The sequence below is a fragment of the Pimephales promelas genome, chromosome 6, assembly GCF_988280905.1.
Source record: "Pimephales promelas chromosome 6, fPimPro1.hap1.1, whole genome shotgun sequence".
NCBI classification, from domain to species: Eukaryota; Metazoa; Chordata; class Actinopteri; order Cypriniformes; family Leuciscidae; genus Pimephales; species Pimephales promelas.
Window position 1 is genome coordinate 13,341,061 of NC_142774.1, and position 7,399 is coordinate 13,348,459.

Below are 7,399 nucleotides of genomic sequence, written 5' to 3' on the forward strand. Positions count from 1 at the left end.
TTTTTGCCATTTCATTTATATCGCTGCAGGATTTGTGTGAGCTAATCGATCAGCAAGAGAATTTAACTTTCTCCTCAAGTTTGGTGAAAGCTGGTATGGTCTAAAGGAAAAAAAAAGGTGTCAGAGTATTCTCTAATTAACTAAATGCACGATGAAGCTTGAACGGATCAGGGCAGGCAATAATGATTAGCTTAAACGGCTAAAAGAACAGATCCGCTTACTTCTTAGCGAAGAGTATTACAATTTACCCACAAGCCACTGATATGCTGAAAGACTGCTTAAGTACCCAACTGAATCATTTTTATATATTGTACATAATTTCATTATACACTCTAAAAAATGCTGGGTTGTTTGAACCCAATTTTGGGTAAAATATGGACAAACCCAGCCATTGGGTTAAAAATGTAATTTAAAAATGTAACCCAATGGCTGGGTTTGTCCATATTTTACCCAAAATTGGGTTCAAACAACCCAGCATTTTTTAAACAAATAATTACATGTGTCTTAGTCAGTATTGTCTGCATACATAAGATAAAGACCAGAAAATATTTGATGTAACTGCCTTTGGTGTAACAGACATTATAAACATATTTCATACCAATCAATTCATAAGTATGATATTTTGCTAACACTTTGCAAAAGAAAATCTACACTCTAAAAAATGCTGGGTTGTTTTAACCCAATTTTGGGTCAAAAATGGACAAACCCAAAATGCTGGGTTAAAAATGTAATGTAAAAAATTAACCCAACGGCTGGGTTAGTCCATATTTGACCCAAAGTTGGGTTAAAACAACCCAGCATTTTTTAGAGTGCATGTATTAGCCTTAGTTAATGGATCAGGTATCATGAAATAATGAACAGTATAGCATTTATTATTATAGGTTAAATATTAATTTACAAAAATACTTTTATACATGTTAATTTATGCCCTGTAATAAATTGGAAATATATTGGTATATGTGAAAATTAACAAGCCGGAATTAATAAAGACTAGCAAATTATTGTTCACTGCTGGGTCATGGAATCATTAACAAATTGGCTCTTACTGTTGTCACAGACATTCAGTTATTTTGGTCTTAATTTCATTTTCATGGACTTTTTTTTTTTTCATTTGTTTCCTGATTTCCCACCACTTATCAGTTGTCATTAAATGGTTAATCGATTATATCAATTAATTGTCGACAAGAATTTACTCGATTGATTTAAATCGATTGTCAGCTAATTGAGCCGGCAAAAAAGAAACCAAACATGAAGTGATCAAAATGGAGTGGACTACAGCGTGCTTACCTCGAAAATCCAGCTGTATTCAAACAAAAACTTAGCTCTCCTTATTAGCTAGGCTCCTTGCATGCTGGCTAATAACTTAAACTTAATAATTTTTAATAACTAATAACTTTTAAAGCTGAGTCTCAGACATAAACAGCGCTGTGTTGGACAGATTTGTGCAGTGGTGTTCCATGAGGGAGAGAGGTACGGGTGAGGGAGTGCTGAAAAAAATGCACCGCGGCGCTCTGCAATCAAATACGATTTTAAATAGGCTTAGTAAAATAAAAAATAAAAAGTGTGGTGATCAGCGTTGATATTGTGGCAGACCGCTACAAATAAATGAACGTATGGGAAACTACCCTCTAATTTCACTGTCACCTTCCTCAGGGATGATTCAAGTTGTGTTCAGTTCTATAAGTTTGCAGGTCTAGTAATTTTACTTTTACCTTTCTCAGTCCAAGGGGGATTATAAGTGCTGCTGCTAATGTTTCAAGTTTGTCATAAAAGTAGTTTAGATAATTATATCTTGGCTTAATATAGAGTAGGCTAAGCCTACCCGCATAGATTTTTATTTAAAATGTATTTTATGTTGCTTAATGTTTCACAAGAAACAGGTGAGACAGTAATATTTAGCTTTTTATGTTAAAGACACTAATGACACCATGAGAAATTTACATTCTCAGGAAAATAGCCGCTTATCAGTTAATCGTTAATCGATCGATAAGGTCGATCAACTAATGATCAGTGAATTAATCGATAATTTGCATCCCTAGTTGTCATGGTAATTATTTTATTATTCTGCACAGGTGTTTGTCATCTTATACCCTTATTTACCATGTATTTAATTTACAGTCTTGTCAGTTCTCATTTGTCCGGTCTCGTTGTGGTTGTGTTTTCTTTGATTAGCTACTTTTTCTTGAATTTGACTTTGGAGTTTATACTGTTCATGTTTGTTTACACACAGCCCATTCTCACCCCCAAGGCGTCACTTAACTGACGCCTTGGGAAGCATTTGGACATGCTTCAATATCTGACGCTTTGGGCGCCCTTTAGCGTCAGTTAGATGACGCCCTAGGATCGCGTGTACCCTACCCCCACCCCACACCTAAACCTAACCGCGTCCTCTAACTGACGCTTTCCTTTAGCGTCAGTTAGATGACGCCGTAGGATCGCGTCATGTAAGTGACGCTAAAGGGCGCCTAAAACGTCAAATATTGAAGCATGGTCAAAGGTGACGCCTTGGGGTGAGAATGCGTTGTTACACATGATGTCTCACATGTTGGCTGTCTATTTGGATTTACGTATTAAACCTTGTGTTATACACACAGTGTACAAACACGGGGTAAATGCAGCGTAAAACCTATCAGATCACTCTTTATAACCATACTGTTTATCAGACATTTAAAAACCAATTTTTGAAAAATGACAGTGAATCCCATGGGATTGGTTTCATTGTTGATTTTGGTAGCCTATTTTGTGTTTGTTTACTGTTTGTCTGCATTTTTTTTTTTTTTTGTAGGCTACTTTGTACTTTCTATCTTTATTTGGATTTTTGTCTCTTGCTCTCAAATTTTGAATGTGCATGTTAAAGGTTAAACAGCATGCACCAGTATAACATACAATGGTACAAATGAACAAATAGAACACTGAATATGCGGAGGCCAGAAACAAAGAAAAAAAAGAAGGATCGATTGATGTTCTATGAAAACGGTGCAAACCAAGACATCAATCAATGCCACTCTGAATGGCAACAAAAGACTTTTCAGACAACTACACACATTCAAAGTCACTCAGTAATTCAGATCAGATCTACATCTGTCCTCCCGTGATGAATCTTATGTGCTGCAATGGTCCACCTTCAGACTTATTAGGGCGAATGCAAGTCCAGGTCATCCTCTCACACAATTATTTATAATGTTGCCTTCAATTCTGCCCTTTCACTTGTGCAAATAAGGGGGCCGGTCAAAGCAAATTAAACCTGTAGCATGGTCATTTCCACCTTTTGCCCAATACTAATGGAGGTGTGCACAATGTGCTGTGAGCCAGAAATGCATGGAGAATAACATTATCTTTAATCTACCTCCTAGAGGAACCATAATTACTAGCCTCCTCCTTGAATGTGCAGGTCACAACCACACTGCAATGACCACTCAGAGTAATTAATAAACAGCAGCACAACCTCTTCAAAAGGAAATGAGAGCTCTTCAGAGAGCACTAAAGTATAATTTCAACAGGCACGTTTATGCATGCATGTGTTTTGTACTTACTCTTCAATTCTCTTTGTCAAATATGATGTAAAGTACGTCATGCCCAACATTCAACGAAAAACAGAAGAACTTGAAAAAAAAAAATCAAAACGGTGCCCCCAAGAGGCCGCCGAGAAGAGGATCCATGCAGCGCCATCTCAAGGATGGCGGTTTCATGAGGGCTTTGCCCCCTTCATTAAAAATGTCCGCTCCTGCTGCTCTGGCTGAGGTCAACAGACTCCCCGAATTAGCCAGCTATTTCTACAGGATTGGAAGTCCGGAGAAAAGGAAGATTAAAAAATAAAGGGAGCTGTAAAGAGCAAAAAGAGAGATATTCAATTTGAGAGCAAGGGGCTATAAACTTCCCTGAGTGTTTTATTTGCATGGGCAACGTTTGTGCTTGTCAGGATGGTTTACTGACTTCATTTGAGCAGCCATCTGCACACAGTGGTCTGCAGTGCCGGAGTGTGCACTCACTCATTATCACCTTTTGCATGATTGAAGTGGTTAAACTTGTCCAAATAGAAAAGGGAGGGATGAGAGGAATGCGAAGTGTGAGGAAGAGAGCAACACACACACCCACACACACACAGGCACTCGCCTAGTTTCACACAAACTAGTGGCATATCAGTTCACTGATAATATTTGGTAAACTGCAACATTGTTAAAGGATATATTCCCCCACTTCTGGATGTGAATAAATTGAAATATCACAAGTTTCCTACAAACAGTGTGCCAGCACAAGTATAAAAAGGTGACAGCTTGGCTCTAGTTCTGATGTTGCACATGAATCTCTGCAGAAACAGCATTAGTCCTTTTCTAGGTGCTAGAGAAGCTTCTCCACATTCTAAGCATTCATTTTACATCTTCAAATTTGAGAACTTAATTTTAGTTCAACAAAAAACGACAATTCGCACCATCATGTCGTTCCAACCCCATATGACTTCAATCTTTTCGTCAACAGAACAAGACGTTCTGAAGAATGTTCTCACTGCTCCTTTTCATGGAATAAAAAAGGATGGAGACCAAAAAGGACAAAAAATAAAAATAAAATAAAAGCATGTTTTATTATAGCACTTAGAAAAAATACAAATTGTTTCAAAACTGTACACAGTATTTCAACGCTTATAATATACTTTTGTGAGAAAATGAAATTTTGAAATTCTGAAAATTTGAGACAATTTTTTTTTTATTTACTAAAAAAAATCTTAGTTTTAGTTTAGTTTAGCAAATGTAGTCATCATTCACTTTCACTGAACTGGAAAGAGCAGCTTAGACACTCTGTTATAACTAACTGACCCCTTGATCCTCAAACAGGTTTTGATGGCCTGAAACTAACTTTTTGCCACACCATCAATAGCCAGTGTTTTAAGAAAATCTACCGGCCGTAAAAAAGCATGTAAACTGTTTTTGCAAAAACATAATGACACCAGTACTGACACCAAAATTGTAGATGCCACTAAAAATTTACAATTCTTTATTCCAATTTAAAACTAAAACTAACCTAACTAATATACATCTAAACCATTATTAAAGACAAGTAAACAGTCAGTGTTGTCAAAAGTATTGATTTCGATACCAAGTCGATACTGAAATTTAAAAAATGTGACTGTACCAGCATTTCTGTCACGTTGCAGGTTGGAACATCGAAGAAAGCAGGATCCAAATGCAGCAGCAGCAGTAGTAGTAGTAGTAGTACTTTTATTAAATAAACCAAAGACTAGACATACTCAAACCCTCAGACACCGAGACCAAGAACAACATCAAGAACCCACAACCACTGTAACACGACACATGGTTTAAATACAGAGACTAACAAGCTAAATGAGATAACAAGGGGCGTGGCATACATGAACACAAATGAGGAGCGGGAAAAAGGGAACAGGACTGAACCAAGTGCACAAAGATAGGGGGAACACAGATAGACATCATTACAATTTCCCTGTTGAACAGATTCTTTAAAACCTCTGATTGGCCACTGTGTTCACGCGCTCAACATATGTGTCTGTAATTGGCTACAATGATCAACCCTTCACAAACATACACAAACACACTCTTCAACAAACACAACACACTTTTCACCAAGCGCTTACACACACTGTAAAAAATATTTTCAAGATTTGTTATCACAACATATGAAGAGTTCAGATGCAAAAGCCTCTAAATGCCATTTGAAATGTTCTTCTTTAATGATAATTTTTATCAAACTTGTATATTTAAGTTCAGTAATTTCACTTATATGGCAATGATAATTACCTATTAATTGTTATTTAGGTGAAATTACTGAACTTAAATATACAAGTTTGATAAAAATCATCATTAAAGAAGAAAATTTCAAATGGCATTTAGAGGCTTTTGCATCTGAACTCTTCATATTTTCTTTTGTCAAATCAACTTTATAATAATTTATTGAGTTGAGATAACTTATTATTTTGAGTTTCTGATGATTAAATTAATCTCCTTCATTGTATTAACTCACTTTTTCCAGTTCAATTAACTTAAAATTTTAAGGCAACTAGGTTACATACTTTTTTAAGTTAAACCATCAATATATATATATATATTTTTTTTTTTACAGGAGCGTTTGAAAGCTGGTGTCTATCAGCGGATCCCTAATATATCTGCTGATAGATGGATCCTTGCAGAGCATCAAATATGTCTGTTTAGATAATATTTAGATTGTCAAGGCTTAAACTTTCATGATAATGCAACACTGGCCTGTCAACTGTCCCAAGCGTCATTCACATTTCTTCACGTCCATGCATTGTTCACATAAATGTCACCGGCCAACTGGCGAGTGACTCCATTTCACACAGTTGCATTTGGCGAGTGTTAATTTTAGACCCTGGGAGTAAATGATGATGGAATATTAATATTTGGGTGAACTATTCCTTTGCCTGTTAGGTTGATCTTTATGGTGACAGGAAGCTAGAAGATAATTTCAGCCAATGACTGAACAATTGAATACTACAGCCAAAATTCTTGAGACGTTTTTTTCGACAGATACAACTGGATCACTCTGTCTGTGTGACAGAGAATAGCTATTGTTTCAGGCCCTTGAGTGGCTCTGGTAACGTTTTCATAAATCAGTGGCCTTTCTAAAGCCAGCCGGAAAACTGAATCCCTCATGTTCTAACTGCCCTGGTTGATTTGAGTTCAGTTGTTAAGGAGCAGGACTAATTAGACATGGATTGCAATAACCCTCCCTCTCTTACTCTCCCCCTCTCTCTGGCTGGCTCATTAGCGTTCCTGCATTATTTAAACTAATGGAGCAGATTAGGTAAAGCACACACAATCATGCTGCTACTTAAACACAGCCTGCTGCAGCAGCTGGACACACTTGCTCCCTAAAGTCCCAGAGAAGTAAACCAGATGGAATCATGGGATGTGGGTGGTGGCACTAGAAATAGTGTGGGTTTCTTTAGGTCAGATTCTGGGATATCTGGCCATGACTAGATTGAACTATCTGTGTTACATATAAATAAACCTACTCATCTCCTGATCCCTAACCCCACACCTAATCCTAACCATCCGTCCAGCCCTTAGATCTGGATCCAACATGGCCCCCTAGATCTTGTGTACTTCAATGAGGTGCTACTGGGAAACCTGCGCTTCACCGCTGCTCCTGTTCCTGGTGTGAATGCATTCATTGATTAACATGCACGCCAGAAATAATACGCGCTGCTCAAGTTTGCAGTGTGAAACGGACGTAATTCACAAGGTTTCCTACATGTGAGTTCCTTGTGCATGTGTGATATTGGGCAATGTTAATCATGAGGTGTCCCAGTGCATTTGACCGGCATAAAATCGTTTTTTTTTTTTTAGATATTTTATTACAAAATTCTTACATATTGTACCTTTAAAGCAAGCAAACTGCATTTGAAATC